Source organism: Triticum dicoccoides, chromosome 7A, assembly GCF_002162155.2.
Source record: "Triticum dicoccoides isolate Atlit2015 ecotype Zavitan chromosome 7A, WEW_v2.0, whole genome shotgun sequence".
In the NCBI taxonomy this organism is placed as follows: Eukaryota; Viridiplantae; Streptophyta; class Magnoliopsida; order Poales; family Poaceae; genus Triticum; species Triticum dicoccoides.
In genome coordinates this window covers 338,131,474-338,154,207 of record NC_041392.1, presented here as the reverse complement: position 1 = coordinate 338,154,207, position 22,734 = coordinate 338,131,474, and the positions used below count along the sequence as shown (strand labels likewise).

The following is a 22,734-nucleotide window of genomic DNA, read 5'->3' as shown; positions in this document are numbered from 1 at the left end:
CTAACACAAGCAAACATCAAAATGCTAGAGAATTAAAAAGACATGAATATATATATAGCTATATAACAATTAACAGGGGGAAGAAACAAGGTTGTAGGACAGAACATGAATGTTTCACATGACAGACACACACATATGTATATATATCACAGGTACTTGAGACAACATAAGATTCACATGTACTGGAGCTATGACAGGAACTTACAAACTGAAATTTTCTACAACAGGCAGTACACAAGCTATATATATGACATAGAGACACCATTGAATCACAGAAGTTTCAGAACATGTAAACGGAATGTTGAACAGTTTTACACTTCTCAAGAACACTGAAAGCACATTCAACACAAAGATCACAGGTGATCTGAATTATTAAAGTAAATTAACTGACATACAAACACAAATAATACTAATTCAGAATAGAATATAGTTGATCTAGCATCCACTAATAACTCACAGAAATTACACACACACACACATAGAAAGAGAGAGATGAAGAGGAACAAAGAGAGCAGCAGCAATTTTATTGGGCAGAAGAGAAGCGACACTAGGAGGAGCAGCTAGCAGCGTTGGGTTCAGAGAAGAAGAAGTGGAAGCAACAAGTTAAGGTTCAGAGCAGCAGCAAGGTGAGGAGAAGAGGAAGAAGAGCAGCAGCAGGAGTTGCGAGAGAGAGAGGAGCAGCAGGGGTGCATAGGAAGAAGGATCAGTAGCAGTTGAGGAAGGCAAGGGGAAGAAAAGAAGCAGCAGGACGAAGCAAGAGGGAGGAGCAGCAATAAGAGAGAGGGGGGAGTGGAAGTGGTGGATGGCGTGCTCGTGCGGGACACCAGACGGGCAGTCTGGTGGGTCGCGCCAGATGCGGCGGTGGCTGGAGATGGTGGATGGATGGCGCGGAGTGATGGTGGGAGTGCTGGTGGCGTTGGTGGTGCAGGGTGATGGTGGAGTGGTGGATGGAGATGGGTGATGAGGTGAGAGGCGCACCACCACGGCGGCCTGGCCGCGGCGGTGGCCGGTGGTGGAGAAGCAGATGGGGGAAGGAGAGGTGTTGCCAGGCCCGAGGGGAATTGGAGATGGACTAGGGATTTTGACCCCTTGATCCAATCTGCCCATTTTCACAATGGCCCTCCTGCTTCCTTCTTTCTTCGCAAGAACATCCCTCTCTTCTCTAGTTAGCCCCCTGGTTACTTTGTTTCTTCTCGCACAAGTCCATTCTTCCTCCTCCTCTTTGTTCTCTTAGCCACTAGTATGGATCTTGAAGTTTATAGTGCCGTTGCGCACTTTTCTGCAAAAGACACACAATGACTAGTAAATTATTCATTATATGATTTTCATGCAAATATTCAACTAAACTTAGCAAGAATAGATGGGCATAACCCAACGAATAGTATAATTGTATGCCAAAATTATATATATGAAATGTGCTTATCAAGTTCCCCCACACTTAAATCTTTACTTGTCCTCAAGTAAAGGCAAATGACAAGAGCTAGATGGTGAACAGTGAGCTGACTAGAGAATGTCCAAGTGAAGTAGATCTCCAAACATCGCATGCTTTGGACTTAGCTAGTGAAAATCAATGGTTAAGAGTGCTACAAAGCAATAGGATACTAGTAGAGTTGATCATTTTAAACTTTTACAATGATACAAGAAGATTAGCAAGTTCAAATGCTGATTATGCCAAAGGTTCCTAAAGAGAGCATGATCCTGAGAACAAAAGGAACTTGAATTAAATCTTGTGATCAAATCACTTATTTACAGAGATATAACATTGTGGTTGAACCACTTATTGAATTTGAAAGAAACACACATATTATTTTATTAGTCTCACCGAAGGAACATACCACCAATCCCGAGAACATGGTATACACCTGGCAAAACCAATTATTATTAAAAAAAATTGTTTGTCTCCCCAAAGGAACATACCACCGATCCAAAGAACATGGTATACACCTGGTTCGACAATTACATATTCATTTATTAATTACTGCCCCAGCTAACCCGATTTCACATGCCATCGATCCAGGGAACATGACATGCTATTGTAGGTAGTCAGACTTATTATTCATTATAAGATATACTTTTTTTGAACAAAAACAAGAATCATCACTCAACCATGTCTGGTTCACATGCTACCGATCCAGGGAACATAGCATGCTAGTCCATAGTGGTAAAGTGATTGCTCTGAGTGGGAACACACTTGGCACAAATACATCATCTGAACATAGTGATCTAGGTGTATCAAGGTAAATGCAGAAAAAGATTAAGTTTACTAGTGCACTAGGGATTTGAGCACTCAAAACTAATAGCTTTCACTACTTTCAGCAAAGCAAACAGGGTGTAGATCACTAGTTTACAAGGCATTCAACAATCAGTTCACCTATTCTCATCAAGCACCATATGTCAAAGGTAAAATTCAATGGGACAACGTTTAAGAAATGGCTCAAGCAACCCAAATAGCAATTGATTTCAGCATGTATCAATGGATGATATATTCTGATTGGGGACATGAAACTGATCACCGGGTTTTGCTCATGTAGCACTCAGTCGATCATCTCACATCCTCTTGCATTGTGACTCCTCTCCTTTTGCTTCCTCGTGCACGCTCCAGCTCCTCTCTTCCATATATGTGCCCCATTGCTTCTCCTCATCGCCATGCTCTAACTCCACCGGGATCCCAAGGGATGTCACCTCGAACCTGGTCAACATACATTGATTCGTGCACAAGCAAAAACCTGAAATAGGACACACACAAACAACAACTAAGAGTGATAGGGTCGATGCCCTCTAAGTCATCAATCGAGTATCCAATTATATAAACATAGGAATATAGAACATGACGAGTATTATAGGAATCAACTAGCTCAATACTAGCATTAAGATGATATTTATCATTAAGCATAGGCTTGGCATGAGGAAAATAAGTGTGATCATCATTAATATGAGCAATTCCATCAACAGTATATGTATCATCATATCCAAGCAAACACTTCTTTAAATCTACCTTAAGTGATGGCATCATGTAAAGCAAGGTAGAATCAAACAAAACATAATGGGACATGTCATTAATAGGATTGAATGAACCTGGCACATCACTCTCTTGTATAACAATAGGCAAATGAATCTCAGGTTCTTCATCTTCATCTACAACAGCTTCTTTTACTTCTTCGGAAGTAGTAGACATTGGATCTTCAACTTGTTCATTTGGGTATTCGAGCTCTGGATCATCTTGTGACTTGGCTTCAAGAATTTCTTCTTGGATCTGAAGCATCTCTTCCTCTGGAATCTCGCTATCTTGCTCAGCTGAATGTGAAGGTGTTAGAAACTCACATGTATCAAGAGGAATCCTAGAAACACTCAGCTCAAGCTATGAAGAAATAGTGCTGCCAGCGTTGATGTTCTTCTCAATCTTCCTTACTTCTTCCAGTAGCTCTTTTCCAGTCTTGATCTTCTTCATTTCATCTAGTATCACCGGCCTAATTGGATCATCTTCAGCACTCCAAGTGAACTCGAGACTAAGCAATGTGAGCTTGTCTATATCATCAAATTCATCTTGTGTGGGCACTTGCACATGAGATTGCTCGGCAGTTGCTGGAGTTGTTGGTTGACCAAATGGAGGACCGTTTAACTCCATTGGCAACATCTCCTGGTGTTGAGGTATATGAGTAGGAGCTGAATAAATCTATTGTGGAGCATATGATTACTAGAAGCAAACAGTGAGATCTTAGGGTTGTTGCTCCTATATGACATATTCTTGTTTTCAGGCCACCCATATGAGTAATTGTTTTGGTATGAGCTAGGCTGTGGGGCGAAGCTCATGCCATAACAATCGGAAGAGTGAGAGTAACCACGCTGACATTCAACGGGTGAATGGCCCTGAAATCCACAAATATGGCATGTAGGAGCAACATAAGGATGACCTCTAGAATAAGGATCATAAGAGCTAGGCCTATCCTCAAAAACTACTTCTCGTTGTCGAGCTAAATCATATAATTGATGGGAAATCTTGCTTATTAGGTCTTGAATACTTTCCGTGCTGTTTGTAGTGTTGCTCGCATAAGCATGATGATCCGAACAGTAAGCCATAACCAAGAAGATGCAATAACCTGCAGAATGACCAAGCAAAGAAAGAGAAAATAACTTGAACAAGCCTTAGGGGTTAGATATATATCACATATATATGGCACAAACTAGAAAAAGAAGAAACACCTAGTCTATAGCCTAACACGGCCACTCGACGCTAGTCCCCGGCAACGGCGCCAAAATGATCAATTGTAGTACAGCGGGGGTTTTACGCCCCAAACTGCAAGTGTCGTGTTCCCCATAGGGACTAGGCGACGACGACTATGCTCGGCTAAATATAGGTAACACAATTTTAAGAGACGAATGTAGAAAATATAAACCTAAACTATACAAAGTTCTTCCTGAAGATCGTCGCCAAAGAAAATACAAAACAAGCAAGGGGAGGTTTTCATTAAACTTGAGAAATAAAATGCTAACATGAGCAAACATCAAAATGCTAGGGAATTAAGAAGACATGAATATATATATATATATACATACATACATACCTATAGCTATCTAACAATTAACAGGGGGAAGAAACAAGGTTGTAGGATAGAACATGAATGTATCACATGACAGACACACACATATGTATATATATCACAGGTACTTGAGACAACATAAAAGTCACATGTACTGGAGCTATCACAGGAACTTACAAACTGAAATTTTCTACAACAGGCAGTACATAGGCTATATATATGACATAGAGACACCACTGAATCACAGAAGTTTCAGAAATTGTAAACTGAATGTTGAACAGTTTTACACTTCTCAAGAACACTGAAAGCACATTCAACACAAAGATCACAGGTGATCTGAATTATTAAAGTAAACTAACTAATATACAAACACAAATAATACTAATTCAGAATAGAATATAGTTGATCTAGCATCCACTAGTAACTCACAGAAATTACACACACACATAGAAAGAGAGAGATGAAGAGAAATAAAGAGAGCAGCAGCAGTTTTGTTGGGTAGAAGAGAAGCGGAACTAGGAGGAGCATCTAGCAGCGTTGGGTTCAGAGAAGAAGAAGTGGCAGCAACAAGTTAAGATTCAGAGCAGCGGCAAGGTGAGGAGAAGAGGAAGAAGAGCAGCAGCAGGAGTTGCGAGAGAGAGGAGCAGCAGGGGTGCACAGGAAGAAGGAGCAGCAGCAGTTGAGGAAGGAGAGGGGAAGAAAATAAGCAGCAGGACAAAGCAAGAGGGAGGAGCAACAACAAGCGAGAGGGAGGAGTGAAAGTGGTGGATGGCGTGCTCGCGCGGGACACCAGACGGGCAGTCTGGTGGGTCGCGCCAGATGCGGCGGTGGATGGAGATGGTCGATGGATGGCGCGGAGTGATGGTGGGGGTGCTGGTGGCGCTGGTGGTGCAGGGTGATGGTGGAGTGGTGGATGGAGATGCGTGATGAAGCGGGAGGCGCACCACTCCGTCGGCCTGGCCACGGCGGTGGCCGGTGGTGGAGAAGGAGATGGGGGAAGGAGAGGTGTTGCTAGGCCCGAGGGGAATTGGAGATGGACTAGGGATTTTGACCCCTCGATCCAATCTGCCCATTTGCACAATGGCCCTCCTGCTTCCTTCTTTCTTCGCAAGAACATCCCTCTCTTCTCTAGTTAGCCCCCTGGTTACTTTGTTTCTTCTCGCACAAGTCCATTCTTCCTCCTCCTCTTCGTTCTCTTAGCTAGTAGTTCGGATCTTGAAGTTTATAATGCCTTTGAGCACTTTTCTGTAAAAGGAACACAATGACTAGTAAATGATTCATTATATGATTTTCATGCAAATATTCAACTAAATTAGCAAGAATAGATGGGCATAACCCAACGAAAGGTATAATTTTATGCCAAAATTATATATATGAAATGTGATTATCAGTGATCAGTGAGCGTTGCTGGGGGGTTTGGATGAACAGTTCCCGGTGGGGGTGGATGAACAGGACCCCGTGGTGTTACCTCTGGATGAACAGGACCCCGATCGATCGAGCCGGTTGGGGCTGGATGAACAGGACCCCGTGGGGGTAGGATGAACAGGACCACCATGTGGAGGGCTGGATGAATAGTAGATGGTGGAGGGCTGGATGAACAGTAGCCCGTGGAGGGGTGGTTGAACAGGAGCCCGTGGAGAGGGCTGGTTGAACAGTAGCCGGTGGAGTAGCGCGCAATGGAGGCTGGATAAACATGAGCCCATGGATGAACAGTCGCAGGTGGAGGCTGGAGGAGGTCGACGGCGGATGAACAGTAGCCCGTGGAGGCTGGATGGGGTCGATGGTGGAGATGAACAGTATCCCGTGGAGTCCTGTTTTGCGGTACGCCACACCCCTCCCGATGAACAGGACCCCCGTTTCGACCATAGCACTCCAACACAAGTCCGTTTCCTCCGTTTTGCGGTACGCCACACCCCTCCCGATCAACAGGACCCCCGTTTCGACCGTAGGAGGTTCGTTTCCTCCGTTTTGTGGTACGCCAGACCCCTCCCGATGAACAGGATCCCATTTCGACCAAGGCCGGTCGAACACAAGGCCGTTTCCTCCATTCTGCGGTATGCCAGGCCTCGTTTCCATCGGCTGTTCCGTCCAAGCCCTCCCGATGAACACGACAACGCATTCCATTCCGACCCAATCGGTTGGCTCCCCATGAACACGACGACGACGCAGTTTCTCCGTTCCAACCCAGCCATATACACGAGCCCTGGCCGTACGTATGCGCGAGTAGGCGTTCGAGACCCTGCCCGTATGTATGTATGTGGCCGTATTTTCTTTCTTGCACACTGGCCGCTGTACGTACGTGTACATGCTACGTGTGCGCCTCTACTACGACACGTGCGCGCCTCTACATCAACCAGTATATACGTACACGTTCGCGACCAGAATGACAATGCTACATATGCTTCGACCAGGTGGGTCCCGACTGTCAGGCACTTCCTTGCCTGCGAAGATGAAGCTGATGGGTCCCAGCAGTCAGGGCAGTGAATCATTTTTTTTTGCCCGGACGCACTTCCTTGCATGTGAGGATGTAGCTGGTAGGTCCCAGCAGTCAGGGGGAAACTTTTTTTCACGAAATACAGTTGCCCGTCCGATGGGTCCCTACTGTCAGGTGGAGGAATAATTATTTTGCACGTAATAAGGAGGCACTTCCTTGCGGTTGCCGTGGACCTAGCTGTCAGCCTCTCCACGTACAGTACTCTTCCGATGGAAGTCGTTCCTTGACCATGTTGACCACACAGCATCGAGAGCACCAGGGCGGTGGACGACGGGGAGGCCTAGGAAGGGGACGACGCGGAGCCGGGGAAGACGCGGCAGTGGAAGCCCACGCGGAGAGGAGTACGAGGGTTCACTGGTTTGGTTGCGGTGTGAGGCTGTCATCACCGCAGGGCCTGGCCAGCGGTGGGAATAGTAGGGGCGGTGAGGCCTCTACGGCAACACAGCCGGCCACGGGAGGCAGGAGCATGCGGCACGACCGGCACTGCTTTGGGTGGCTGGAGCAAGAAGACCAGAGGTTGAAGAAGCACTACGGCCATTGGATGGACATCGTACGGTCACTGGAGCTAGAATCGTTCATATTGACTAAGTTGACAAAGCACTCCGTCCCCGTCAACTTAGTAGGCCCACAAGTCAGCCTCCCACCAAGATGGGTCCCAACTAGCAGGGGGGTATTCATTTTTTGTGCGTAATGAGGCACCTCCGATGGGTCCGAGCTGACAGCGGGGGGAACATTTTTTCGCGAAATATGTTGGCCCGTCCGGTGGGTCCCAGCAGTCAGGGGGGAAACGTTTTTTCGCCAAATACGGTGGCCTGTCCGGTGGGTTCCTGCTGTCAGGTGGAGGAATAATTATTTTCCGTGTAATAAGGAGGCACTTCCTTGCGGCTGTCGTGGACCCAGTTGTCAGTCTCTCCATGTAAAGTACTCTTTCGATGGAAGTCGTTCCTTGACCATGTTGACCACACCGCGCCGAGAGCACCAGGGCGGTGGACGACGGCAAGGCCTAGGAAGGGGACGACGCGGAGCCGGGGAAGACGCGGCAGTGGATGCCCACGTGGAGAGGAGTATGATGGTTCACTGGTTCGGCTGTGGTGTGAGGCTACCGTCACCGAAGAATAACAAGGGGTGTGGGTGACTGGAGGGATGCCCTGGCCAGCGGTGGGAGTAGTAAGGGGCGGTGAGGCCTACGCAGCAGCACAGCCGGCCACGAGAGGCAGGAGCAGGCGGCACGATCGGCACTGCTTTGGGCGGCTGGAGCAAGAAGACCAGAGGTTGAAGAAGCACGACGGCCGTTGGATGGACATCGTACGGTCACTGCACCTAGAATCGTTTATATTGACTAAGTTGACAAAGCCCTTGGTACGCGTCAACTTAGTAGGCCCACAGGTCAACTTACGAAACGGTGCGCCCCAGATGTCAGGGGGAGGAATCATTTTTTGGGCGAGTGAAGCTAGAATATCCGAGATTGAAGAAGAAGCACGACATTCGTTGGATGGACATCCAGCGGCCACTGCTGCTAGAACCGTGTGTTGACTATAAGTTGACAAAGCCTTACATACGCGTCAACTCTCTTTTTTTGAGGGGACATGTCAACTTAGTAAGGCCACAAGTGTGCGGAAGAGAACTTATAGCCCATTTGAGATTTGTAAGAATGTGCAGCCAATTTTTGAATTCTAATGGAATTTACAACAGCCCATTTATAGTTTGTTAAAAGTACAACCCATTTCAACCAACCATTCAAAACAGACTTCAATAAAATTTCCCACATTTTGATGGGATCCGAAATATTTTTAACCCGAAATTTCTAGTCAGATTAAATACAATTTCAATATAAATTTATATTACGTAAAAATCCAATGAAACATTGCGCTCGCAACAATTAATGAAATTAAAATTTTCAATATCCAAAAATAATATTTTATAAAGTAATTACGTGTTTGGTTCATTTTTTATAGTTACTGCCCAGTTTTTATAATTACATCTCATTTATTATGTCTTAAAGCCCATTTTCTTGTTAAGCCTAATGCATCCCTCCTAGTAAAGATTTGCAGCCTAGCGCGGCGGAGAATAACAACTTGACCTTGCCTGGGTATTCCTAAAAAAAGTATAGCTGGGCTAGCCATTTTCAGCTTGAAAAAAATAATATCTAGGCTGGATATCTGTCCTGGGCTAGACGGGCCACAGCCCGCCCAGTTAATAGCTGCAGCGATGTTTTCGTTGTTGTTCAGAGGAGAAAAGTTAATACTTGGTCTAAACATTGCTGAAGAAAAACTCTGTAGTGCTCACACCTCACAAACAGAAATACTACTCGAGCTGCTTGGTCCCAGCTGTCGGCCGCTTCTTGTGCAATTCTCTCGTTTATTGACTACATAGGTTGACAATGGTGTGGGACCGTGATGTCAGGAAACCAGGAGGAAGCAAAAAAATTATTGTTTTATATACTAATAAGGAGGCACTTGCGTACGTGCGGCTATGGCCCTGGTGGGTCCCCACTGTCATCCTCTCCAAGTAAAGTCATCTCCTCATCCTCATGTTCGTTGACCATGTTGATAACGCGAGACGGCTATGCCACGGCGAGCGCAACAACTCGAAGGATGACGGAGAGGGCCTCGCGGGCCCTACGGATGGTCTGATACAGCGCCGCTGCTCATTCAGGAAGCCAGGATCATAGGGCCACATGTCCACGACGGCATTTTCATTCGCTTGTTCAACTGTGCTTGTTGAGGAGACGGAAGTTGCAGCACAGGTCCTCCTGTGCTGGTAGCTCTTCCGCCATTTGGGCGTCGAAGTGCGGCCGCACCTGCTCTATGGTGAACACGGCATGAACCGGCTTGGACAGTGGCACCGGCTCCTGGTCGGAAGCTATGTCCATCGTATGATTGTCGTCACTCAGCTCGGCGAGGTAGCTGGCAAGCCAGCATGTCCGGTTGCTGGACCGACCCGCTGCCAAGCATGAATCTGACTGCCCTAGCCCACCCAGACCGCATCCCTCGCCCGCGCGCACTTTCTGCCCGAAAACGGTCAGTGTCGCCCGCCCCGCTTCCCGGTGCATGTGACTGCTCCGCCTTTAAACGACACAAGTGTCGTCCATCCGTCCTTCTGCCGCCCACATTAATGATACGCGGTTGCCGAGGTGGCTACTCCAGCGCCACACGTCCGTCCCTCCGCCGCCCACCATTGCTATATAAACAGTTGCGCCAGCCATAACCGCAGTCATCTACATCCGTTCCTATTCTCCTGTCCACACCACTACTGCCCACCATGGCTTCCTCACGCTCCAGCGCTCTTCGGGACGGGCGGACGACGGACCACAAGGAGATGGCAGCCATTGCTGTCGACTGGCTGGTCGGCAGGCAGCCGGAGGACGACGACGTCCCAATGGAGAACATGGTAGTCCATGATCCGGCTCCAACCCCCTCCTCCGCGCCATCCTCGCCGATGCATTGCACCATGACCATCGGCGAGGCCCGTGCCCAATATATGGACATGGTGAGGCAGAAGCATGAGGAGAAGTTCCGGGAGGCGCAGACCGACGCCGCCTACAACCACCATCTCTTCCAGGAGCACCTGCAGGCGGAGGAGTGCTACCTCTTGAGAACTGTGTTGGATTTCCCCGAAGAGGAAGGGATGATACATCAAAGTAGCGTAAGTATTTCCCTCAGTTTTTGAGAACCAAGGTATCAATCCAGTAGGAGGCTACGCGTGGGTCCCTCGTACCTACACAAAAACAATAGCTCAACGCAACCAACGCGCTTAGGGGTTGTCAATCCCTTCACAGTCACTTACGAAAGTGAGATCTTATAGAGATGATAAATAATATTTTTGGTATTTTTGGTATAGAGATGCAAAGTAAAAGGCAAAGTAAAAGCAAAGCAATAATAAAGTGATGGAGATTGATATGATGAGAAAGAGACCCGGGGGCCATAGGTTTCACTAGTGGCTTCTCTCAAGAGCATAAGTATTCTACGGTGGGTGAACAAATTACTGTTGAGCAATTGACAGAATTGAGCATAGTTATGAGAATATCTAGGTATGATCATGTATATAGGCATCACGTCCTAGACAAGTAGACCGACTCCTGCCTGCATCTACTACTATTACTCCACTCATCGACCGCTATCCAGCATGCATCTAGAGTATTAAGTTAAAAACAGAGTAACACCTTAAGCAAGATGACATGATGTAGAGTCATAGTTTCATGCAATATGATAAAACCCCCATCTTGTTATCCTTGATGGCAACGATACAATACGTGCCTTGCTGCCCCTTCTGTCACTAGGAAAGGACACCGCAAGATCGAACCCAAAGCTAAGCACTTCTCCCATGGCAAGAAAAACCAATCTAGTAGGCCAAACCAAACTTATAATTCGAAGAGACTTGCAAAGATAACCAATCATACATAAAAGAATTCAGAGAAGATTCAAATATTATTCATAGATAGACTTGATCATAAACCCACTATTCATCGGTCTCAACAAACACACCGCAAAAAGAAGATTACATCGAATAGATCTCCACGAGAGAGGGGGAGAACATTGTATTGAGATCCAAAAAGAGAGAAGAAGTCATCTAGCTACTAACTATGGACCCGCAGGTCTGAAGTAAACTACTCACACTTCATCGGAGGGGCTTGGATGATGATGTAGAAGCCCTCTGTTATCGATGCCCCCCCCCCCCGAAGGAGCTCCGGAACAGGCCCCAAGATGGGATCTCGTGGATACAGAAAGTTGCGGCGGTGGAATTAGGTTTATGGCTCCGTGCCCGATCGTTTGCGGGTACGTAGGTATATATAGGAGGAAGAAGTATGCCGGTGGAGCTTCGAGGGGCCCACAAGGCAGGGGGCACGCCCTAGGGGGCGCCCTCCACCCTCGTGACCGCCTCGTGGCTTTCTTGATGGAGGGTCCAAGTCTCCTGGATCTTATCTGATGAAAAAATCATGTTTCCAAAGGTTTCATTCTGTTTGGACTCCGTTTGATATTCCTTTTCTTCGAAACCCTAAAACAGGCAAAAAATAGCAATTCTGGGCTGGGCCTCCGGTTAATAGGTTAGTCCCAAACATAATATAAAAGTGGATAATAAAGCCCAATAATGTCTAAAACAGTAGATAATATACCATGGAGCAATCAAAAATTATAGATACGTTGGAGACGTATCAAGCATCCCCAAGCTTAATGCCTGCTCGTCCTCGAGTTGGTAAATGATAAAAAGAGAATTTTTGATGCGGAGTGCTACTTGGCATAATTTTAATGTAATTCTTCTTAATTGTGGTATGAATATTCAGATCCGAAAGATTCAAGACAAAAGTTCATATTGACATAAAAATGATAATACTTCAAGCATACTAACTAAGCAATTATGTCTTCTCAAAATAACATGGCCCAAGAAAGTTCATCCCTACAAAATCACATAGTATAGTCATGTTTCATTTTCGTCACACAAGAATGCTCTCATCATGCACAACCCCGATAACAAGCCAAGCAATTGTTTCATAATTTAGTAATCTCAAACCTATAAACTTTCACGCAATATATGAGCGCGAGCCATGGACATAGCACTATGGGTGGAATAGAATATAATGAGGGGGTTATGTGGAGAAGACAAAAAAGGAGAAAGTCTCACATCAACGAGGCTAATCAATGGGCTATGGAGATGCCCACCGATTGATGTTAATGCAAGGAGTAGGGATTTTCATGCAACGGATGCACTAGAGCTATAAATGTATGAAAGCTCAACAAAAGAAACTAGTGGGTGTGCATCCAACTTGCTTGCTCATGAAGACCTAGGGCACATGAGGAGGCCCATTGTTGGAATATACAAGCCAAGTTCTATAATGAAAAATTCCCACTAGTATATGAAAGTGATAACATGAGAGACTCTCTACTATGAAGATCATGGTGCTACTTTGAAGCACAAGTGTGGTAAAAGGATAGTAACATTGTCCCTTCTCTCTTTTTCTCTCATTTTTTGGGCCTTCTCTTTTTTATGGCCTTTCTTTTTTTGGGGGGCCTTCTCTTTTTTTTGGCCTTTCTCTTTTTTTATTCCTCACTTGGGACAATGCTCTAATGATGATGATCATCACACTTCTATTTATTTACAACTCAATGATTACAACTTGATACTAAAGATGACTCTATATGAATGCCTCCGGCGGTGTACCGGGATATGCAATGAACCAAGAGTGACATGTATGAAAGAATTATGAACGGTGGCTTTGCCACAAATACTATGTCAACTACATGATCATGCTAAGCAATATGACAATGATGAATGTGTCATGATGAACGGAATGATGGAAAGTTGCATGGCAATATATCTCGGAATGGCTATGGAAATGCCATAATAGGTAGGTATGTGTAACATCCCAAAATTCTAAATTTTGGAACGTTATATTAAATAGATACATTTGATTGATTGATTGATTGACTGAAAGTGAGTGAATTTGAACTTTTTGAAAGTTAAATGAGAGGGAATAAAAGGACTTTCCCAAACTTCCATTTTTGTATTTATGATCTCCGTGAATTCAAATTCTTTTCAAATACAAAACCCTCGAGAGAAGATGACATGACTTCTTCCATTTAAATAAATGAAAAGGGTTTTGAAAAGATTTGAATTTCATTTGGAAATAATTTTAATTCAGAAATTTCAAGCAACTCAATGATTTTCACGAGAGAAGATAAAATGACTTCTTCAAATTATATGAAATATGAGTTGGGAGTTTAAAAGGATCAAAATTTAAAATCCTTTTGAAATTATTTTCAATTTGGAGTTATTTGGGTTTTATTCAAATTATTTTTCTACAAAAATAAAATATACAGAAAATAGGGTAACATGATTCCCTACATCATAAAATTGGAGAGAAATAAATTTGAATTAATTTTGGTATTTTTATAATGATTTTTATTGGATTTTATTAGACCAGTAGCACTCTTTGAATTATCTGAATTTGTGTGCATTTTATTTAATGCTAGGAAAATGTTCAGCTTGTAGAAAATCTATTTCTGAAAATTTTGATATATAATATGCCTATATAAAGTTTTATTTTTATTTTCATTTTTTAGTTTACCGCTTTCTGTTAAAAAAATAACAAATCTGCGCGCGCCTGAAACTAAATGTCGCCCACGTGCGCATCGTAGTACTAGCGGGCGCCCCATCTTTTCTTTTTCTTTATCCTAAGTGAGCCAGGCCCAGCCAGCCTTTTCTTTTCAGATTTTCTTTTCTTTCTTCCTATGAAAAAAAACTGCCACGCCATTGTACGCCCGCGGTCCGGCCAAACTTTTAGCCCATGCGATCTTTTTCAAATTTTATCTGCGTACGTATAGATTTAGTTCCACATTGCTTAACCTTTGACCGCTAAGCGTCTTTTCCATCAATAAATATAGACCCATCCACCCTCCAAAAATCATCCGATTCAAGTTAAATCAATATTTTGGTTTGACTAGATTATTTAAAGAAAAATATTTTTCTCCTCTCCGGCGCGACTTCTAGAAAGTCGTCTTTTCTCTTCCTTATAAAGGTATCTTTCTTTGTTTTTTTCTTCTTCTTATACTTTCGTAGTTTATTATTTTTAGACTAATACGATAGAATAATTAGATTATCAATTAGTCTATGTATTTATACGTTAGACCTTAACCGTGGCTATTTTTCTTTCGTAAAACAGCTTGACCTTCATTTTTCAAATAGCCATAACTTTTCATCGTTTATCCAAATTAGATGAAACCAGCGCCTATAGCTTCGTCTCGTTTTCACCTATCCAGTGAACCTGTCACATCAACTTTATGAAATTTTGAAATTTTGAATTTTGTTTAGATTCATATTCAAACTTCTTTTGAACATAACTTGAGTTTTGTAACTCCGATTTAGTTGATTCTTTTTGCAAATCGAAGCTCTTGACCTAAACTTTCTGATAAGGCCAAATTCACTTAATTTTGGTACTATTAGAAATTGTTTTATGTTGCAAGAGTTATTTGCTTGGTTTTGACGTTTTCCGAATTGTCTTCTTCATTCTTCCCGATCTTTTGAGTGATTGCTTATGTGTGGTTACTATTGTTTGCTTACGATAGATTGACCGGAGTGTGATGAGTAGAACTATCAAGAGTTTTGAGTACGAATCATCTACATCAACATTGCAGGCAAGTTCACACTTTGATCATATCCCTTTTATCACCCATTTTTTATGCATTAGTTCCAATCCTCAAACATTGCATGATTAGGATGTCATTAACATGTGGGTTGGGAAGTAGTTGATGAGGTAGAACCTATTACCCTGTTACATTCAAACCCTTGGGAGTTACTCTACGCGTTGCTTATATACTATGCTATGCTATGCTCGTAGACGTGGTGTGAGTGAGTGAAATCCATGACAGATGTGAGATTGTTAATTAATGGTTCAACTTAAGGTGGCAACTTAAATACACATCTGGGTGGATTGAGGCACCTGGAGTACCCAGTGTTGCCTGTATTTTTGGAAATCCCGGAGTACCCGTGTGATTTTCCTATGGACCGCCACCTAGGCTCAAAGGGATCATAAGATTATTCATGCTAGAGAACTTCCATGTGCAGCCACAAGCTATTATGGGCTCTAGCATAGTTGAGTAAGTTACGTGAAGCTCTTGAAGAGGTGGATCAGCAGGTAGAGGGTTGTAGGTTTGGTATGGTCTGCCCGGAGTAGAGAGTTAATGTATCTGAAAGACTGTGTCTTGGTCATCCGTTTATCAAACACCATGTAGTGCGAGAAATCCAACGGAGGCGATCGAGTCTTGTGGGGAAAAGTGTGCAAACCTCTGCAGAGTGTATAAACTAATCATGGTTAGCCGTGTCCCCGGTTATGGACAATTTTGAGTCTCTGGTCTTTGGATATTCATGTTGATCTCAACACTCTATTTAATCAACTTGATTGGGTTAATGATTATTATTTTGGGATTGAGTTGGAGGAACCTTCTCAATATTTTCAACCAACTTTGTAGTGAAATAAAATATATTCCTTTGTAGTAGGGAAAAATTGGCTTTTCGCAAAAACATTATAACCATAGAGCTTTTCCACCAGCCATATATGCATGTAGTGATAGCTATTATTCATCATTATCCTCTGGTGTGAATTTGCCAGTACATTCAATGTACCGACCCTTTGTGGCTGCAACGTCTCATGCTGCAGGATTCTTACGAAGAGTAAGTGATACATTAGGGTTATGATTTCTACACTCAACTTTGCCGTTGGTGTTGATGGGAATCCACAACCTTGTGGTTACTTCCGCTATTCGGATCGAGGTAATAGTATTTACATTACTTTATACATGTGATTTACCTATGTTATAAATCCTCGAGTACTGTGTGTGTTAGCATATCAATCCAGGGATGACACTTAAGCACAGAGACTTGACCGTCTGAGGTCGGGTCGCTACAATATGGTGGTTGTTTTGAGGAAGATATAAGGAGGTTTATGTGTGAAAGAGCGTATCATATCACGGGGTTTGGATGCACCGGCGAAGTTTGTGCCAACTCTCAATGTGAGAAAGGGCAATGCACGGTACCGAAGAGGCTAGCAAGGATTGAAGGGTGAGAGTGCGTATAATCCATGGACTCAACATTAGTCATAAAGAACTCACATACTTATTGCAAAAATCTACAAGTCATCAAAAACCTCGGCACTACGCGCATGCTCCTAGGGGGATAGATTGGTAGGAAAAGACCATTGCTCGTTCCCGACCGCCACTCATAAGGAAGACAATCAAATAACACCTCATGTTTCAAATTTGTTGCACAACGTTTACCATACGTGCATGCTACGGGACTTGCAAACCTCAACACAAGTATTTCTCAATTTCAAAACTACTCAACTACCATGACTTTGATATTATTACCTCCATATCTCAAAACAATCATCAAGCATCAAACTTTTCTTAGTATTCAACACACTCATATGAAAGTTTTATTATTAATCTTGCATACCAAGCATATTAGGATTTTAAGAAAATTACCATGCTATTAAGACTCTCAAAATAATCTAAGTGAATCATGAGAGATCAATAGTTTCTATAAAACAAATCCACCACCGTGCTCTAAAAGATATAAGTGAAGCACTAGAGCAAAACTATAAAGCTCAAAAGATATAAGTGAAGCACATAGAGTATTCTATCAAATTCCAAATCATGTATGGCTCTCTCAAAAGGTGTGTACAGCAAGGATGATTATGGTAGACTAACAAGAAAAGAATCAAATCATAAAAGACGCTCCAAGCAAAACACATATCATGTGGTGAATAAAAATATAGCTCCAAGTAAAGTTACCGATAGAAGTAGACGAAAGAGGGGATGCCTTCCGGGGCATCCCCAAGCTTTGGCTTTTAGGTGTCCTTAGATTATCTTGGGGGTGACATGGTCATACCCAAGCTTAGTCTCTTGCCACTCCTTGTTCCATAATCCATCAAATCTTTACCCAAAACTTGAAAACTTCACAACACAAAACTTAAAGTAGAAAATCTCGTGAGCTCCGTTAGCGAAAAAATAAAAGACCACTTCAACGTACTGTAATGAACTCATTCTTTATTTATATTGGTGTTAAACCTACTGTATTCCAACTTCTCTATGGATTATAAACTATTTTACTAGCCATAGATTCATCAAAATAAGCAAACAACACACGAAAAACAGAATTTGTCAAAAACAGAACAGTCTGTAGTAATCTGGATCAAACGTATACTTCTGGAACTCATAAAATTCTCAACTAAATTGATGGACCTGAGGAATCTATCTATTAATCATCTGCAAAAATAATTAACTAAATATCACTTTCCAAATAAAAATGACAGCAGTTCTCGTGAGCGCTAAAGTTTCTGTTTTTTACAGCATGATCAACAAGACTTTCCCCAAGTCTTCCCAAAGGTTCTACTTGGCACAAACACTAATTAAAGACATAAAACCACATCTAAACAGAGGCTAGATGAATTATTTATTACTAAGCAGGAGCAAAAATCAATGAACAAAAATAAAGTTGGGTTGCCTCCCAACAAGCGCTATCGTTTAACGCCCTAGCTAGCCATGATGATTTCAATGATGCTCACATAAAAGATGAGAATTGAAATATAAAGAGAGCATCATGAAGAATATGACTAACACATTTAAGTCTAACCCACTTCCTATGCATCGGGATTTTGTGAGCAAACAACTTATGAGAACAATAATCAACTAGCATAGGAGGGCAAAACAAGCATAACTTTGAAACTTTAAGCACATAGAGAGGAAACTTGATATTATTGCAATTCCTACAAGAATATGTTCCTCCCTCATAATAATTTTCAGTAGCATCATGAATGAATTCAACAATATAACCAGCATCTAAAGCATTCTTTTCATGATCTACAAGCATAGAATTTTTATTACTCTCCACATAAGCAAATTTCTTCTCATGAATAATAGTGGGAGTATCATAAGAAACTCGAATACTATAAATTGTTTCTACATTAAAAGAGTAATGTTCAGAAAATGGGTAACCATAATCATGACAAGTTTTATAAATATAATCACTAATTTTTATAGCATAAGTATCATCACAATAATCATCATAGGTAGGAGGCATGTTATCATCATTATAAATTTGCATATCAAAACTTGGGAGACCAAAAATATCATCTTCATTAAACATAGCATCCCCAAGTTTGGGACAAACATTAATTGCAGCAAATATATTCTCAAAAACATCATCTTCATCAAACATAGCATCCCCAAGCTTGGTCCTTTTCATATCATTAGCATAATCACTCTCATCATTAATAGTGTGGATAGCCCCAATGGTATAGCAATTATCATATTCTTCCAAGCAAGTGCCAAAAAGATTTTCAAGATCATAAGAAGTATCATTACCTTCCATAATTATATTTTCATGAGGCGCAATAGTAATAGGGGCAGCATTATTTGGGAGATACATCTTTTTACCTCTCTTCCTTTGTCTTTTCTTCATCTTCACCACATCATGTGTGGGTTCAATCCTCTTTTTGGAGCTCCTTATTAATGAGATTGGTTGAATAGGAGGCTCCTCCTCATTACCTGATTCATCATAAGAAATAATAGGATGATATTGGGAAGTCTCTTCCCTTTCATCAGTATTCTCTTCATCTTCCATTTGTTTTCTTTTCTTTATGTAGTTGGCAATATAAGGATTTTCAATGCAATTCACCACACAATACATATACATTTTCTCTAGATCAAAATGAAGAACTTTATCAAGGGCAATTTTTGGAATATCCTTAGTTATACGTTTAACTTCTTCATAACCCAAGAGCAAACTAAGTTCATTATGATGTGCAAGGGAAATTAAGTCATCATAATTTTTGGACACGATATGATCATGAAACAATTTGCATTGGGTACTAAAATGATCACGTTCATTGCAAAGTTCACAAGTAGGGCTAAGAAAAATTAAATTTTCAGCACATTCATCTAGCTCTTCTTGCAACAATTTAGTTTTTAAGTACTTATGCCTCTTGCAATATCTATCTTCCCTATTTGGTGTGTACTTACAAACCCAATGCACTCCACAAAAATTGACATGTTTATAGGAGACATTTTCATCATTAGTATCATGGATATTCAAAGAATTCGTACTAACAACATTGCAATCATGCTCATCATTCAAAGATTTAGTGCCAAACATTTTAATGCATTCTTCTTCTAACACTTTGACACAATTTTACTTTCCATCATACTCACGAAAGATATTAAAAAGATGAAGCGTATGAGACAAACTCAATTACATTTTTTATAGTTTTCTTTTATAGACTAAACTAGTGATAAAACAAGAAACTAAAAGACTCAATTGAAAGATCTAAAGATATATCTTCAAGCACTCACCACACCGGCAACGGCGCCAGAACTTCTTCTTGCTACCTCTTGAGCACTGCCTTGGATTTCCCCGAAGAGGAAAGGATGATACAGCAAAGTAGCGTAAGTATTTCCCTCGGTTTTTGAGAACCAAGGTATCGATCCAATAGGAGGCTACGCGCGAGTCCCTCGTACCTACACAAAAACAATAGCTCAACGCAACCAAAACGCTTAGGGGTTGTCAATCCCTTCACGGTCACTTACGAAAGTGAGATCTGATAGAGATGATAAATAATATTTTTGGTATTTTTGGTGTAGAGATGCAAAGTAAAAGGGAAAGTAAAAGCAAAGCAATAATAAAGTGATGGACATTGATATGATGAGAAAGAGACCCGGGGGCCATAGGTTTCACTAGTGGCTTCTCTCAAGAGCAAAAGTATTCTACGGTGGGTGAACAAATTACTGTTGAGCAATTGACAGAATTGAGCATAATTATGAGAATATCTAGGTATGATCATGTATATAGGCATCACGTCCTAGACAAGTAGACCGACTCCTACCTGCATCTACTACTATTACTCCACTCATCGACTGCTATCCAGCATGCATCCAGAGTATTAAGTTAAAAATAGAGTAATGCCTTAAGCAAGATGACATGATGTAGAGGGATAGTTTCATGCAATATGATAAAAAAACCCATCTTGTTATCCTCGATGGCAATGATACAATATGTGCCTTGCTGCCCCTTCTGTCACTGGGAAAGGACACCGCAAGATCGAACCCAAAGCTAAGCACTTCTCCCATGGCAAGAAAAACCAATCTAGTAGGCCAAACCAAACTGATAATTCAAAGAGACTTGCAAAGATAACCAATCATACATAAAAGAATTCAGAGAAGATTCAAATATTATTCATAGATAGACTTGATCATAAACCCACAATTCATCGATCTCAACAAACACACCGCAAAAAGAAGATTACATCGAATAGATCTCCACGAGAGAGGGGAGAACATTGTATTGAGATCCCAAAAGAGAGAAGAAGCCATCTAGCTACTAAATATGGACCCGTTAGTCTGAAGTAAACTACTCACACTTCATCGAAGGGGCTTGAATGATGATGTAGAAGCCCTCCGTGATCGATGCCCCCTCCGGCGGAGCTCCGGAACAGGCCCCAAGATGGGATCTCGTGGATAAAGAAAGTTGCGGTGGTGGAATTAGGTTTTTGGCTCCGTCCCTAATCGTTTGGGGGTACGTAGGTATATATAGGATGAAGAAGTACATCGGTGGAGCTTCAAGAGACCCACGAGGCAGGGGGGCGCGCCCTAGGGGGGCGCCCTCCACCCTCGTGACCGCCTCGTGGCTTTCTTGACGGAGGGTCCAAGTCTCATGGATCTTATCTGATGAGAAAATCACGTTTCCGAAGGTTTCATTCTGTTTGGACTCCGTTTGATATTCCTTTTCTTCGAAACCCTAAAACAGGCAAAAGCAATTCTAGGCTGGGCCTCCGGTTAATAGGTTAGTCCCAAAAATAATATAAAAGTGGATAATAAAGCCCAATAATGTCTGAAACAGTAGATAATATAGCATGGAGCAATCAAAAATTATAGATACGTTGGAGATGTATCAAGGAGCAGATCGTCGCGGAGCGGGCGGAGTAGGAGGCGCTGCTCGACTCGTACCGCTCTGCCTGCAAGGGCCGCCTCGAGCGCTGGCGGTACCGCATGCGGGTAGCAGAGGCTGCGGCCGCCTACAAAGAGGGCGATGAAGCGGGTGAGGCGCTATTTGGCGAGACAGAGGACGAGGCAGAGGACAATGCCGGCTCTGACGAGTCCCCGCTCCGCTGGCGTCGACGAGGCCCTACTCCGTCGAGGCCCCGTGGCGCCAACAACGAGGCAGAGGACACCACTGGCTCCACCGAGGCCCCACTGTCGGTGTACAAAAGTAGGGGCTCTCCTTTTGACCCCTTTACTTGTCCACGGGCAGTCAGAGCCACGCGCCGCGGCCACACTTAGCAGGGCAGAGCAGAGAAGCCAGAGAGAAGCCGAAGCACAAGACAACCAAGGCGACGCCAAGACCAGAAGCGCAGGAGGGCAAGAGGGTGAGGTGGACTCCGTCGGCAAGATCCTTGCCGAGGCGGCCCCCCGCGGCCCCGGCAAGAGCCTTGCCGGGGCAACTTTCCCAACACCAGCAGAGCAAGCCACCCTTGAGCCCACTGGCTCTGACCCAATCAACTACATTTGGACCAGGGCTCGGGAGGCACCTCCGTGGTGGCATGCAGATCTTTGTCAAGATCATAAACACACAAGATTAGATGAGGATTAGAAGACGATGACCCTCGGTGGGATCCTCGCCAGGGAAGTCCACAAGACCCCGGCAAGCGTCTTGCCGGGGACGACTACGACACCATGGGAAGACCCTTGCCGGGCCCCCGGCAAGGCCCTTACCGAGGATGCCAGCAGAGCCACTGCCACGCCCGCACAAACCAAGACTCCGTCGCCTTTCGCATGCAGCTGCCTGCCCAACCAGCTGGGCATGCACCTGTGTGGAAACTTGCAGCTTCCAGGCCAAATCAGCAAGCACCCGCGTGGCGGCATGCAGATCTTCATGAAGTCCCTACCACCGCGCCACCTCAGCTGCTTGCCTGCCTACATGGTGCTGCATGCATCGCTAGCCTGGGCGCGTGTCGAAGCGAGGCAGAGCGGCGATGGATAGGACGGGCCTCGTTCCCGTCCCCGATAAATCTAATGGACACCTACGTAGCGCATTTAATGCACTTTGTCCCGTAATGTCGTGCGATAAGCTCACGCAATGTAGGCCTTTCGACCTCATGTGTGCCATTGTGGCAACCCCTTTTCCTATAAAAGGAGGCCCGAGGCAACCAAGAGAGGG

The 22,734-nt window shown here is 43.4% G+C and overlaps 1 long non-coding RNA gene across 1 annotated transcript; it reads right to left on the bottom strand.

Moving 5' to 3' along the window:
* Nucleotides 1-244: 244 nt before the first annotated feature.
* On the bottom strand, nt 245-5,551 carry LOC119327491. Its single transcript, XR_005158540.1, has 2 exons — nt 3,410-5,551; nt 245-3,294 (listed from the first exon to the last, which is right to left on the bottom strand). It is a non-coding gene; the product is annotated as an uncharacterized LOC119327491 (long non-coding RNA).
* Between the last annotated feature and the right edge of the window lie 17,183 nt (nt 5,552-22,734).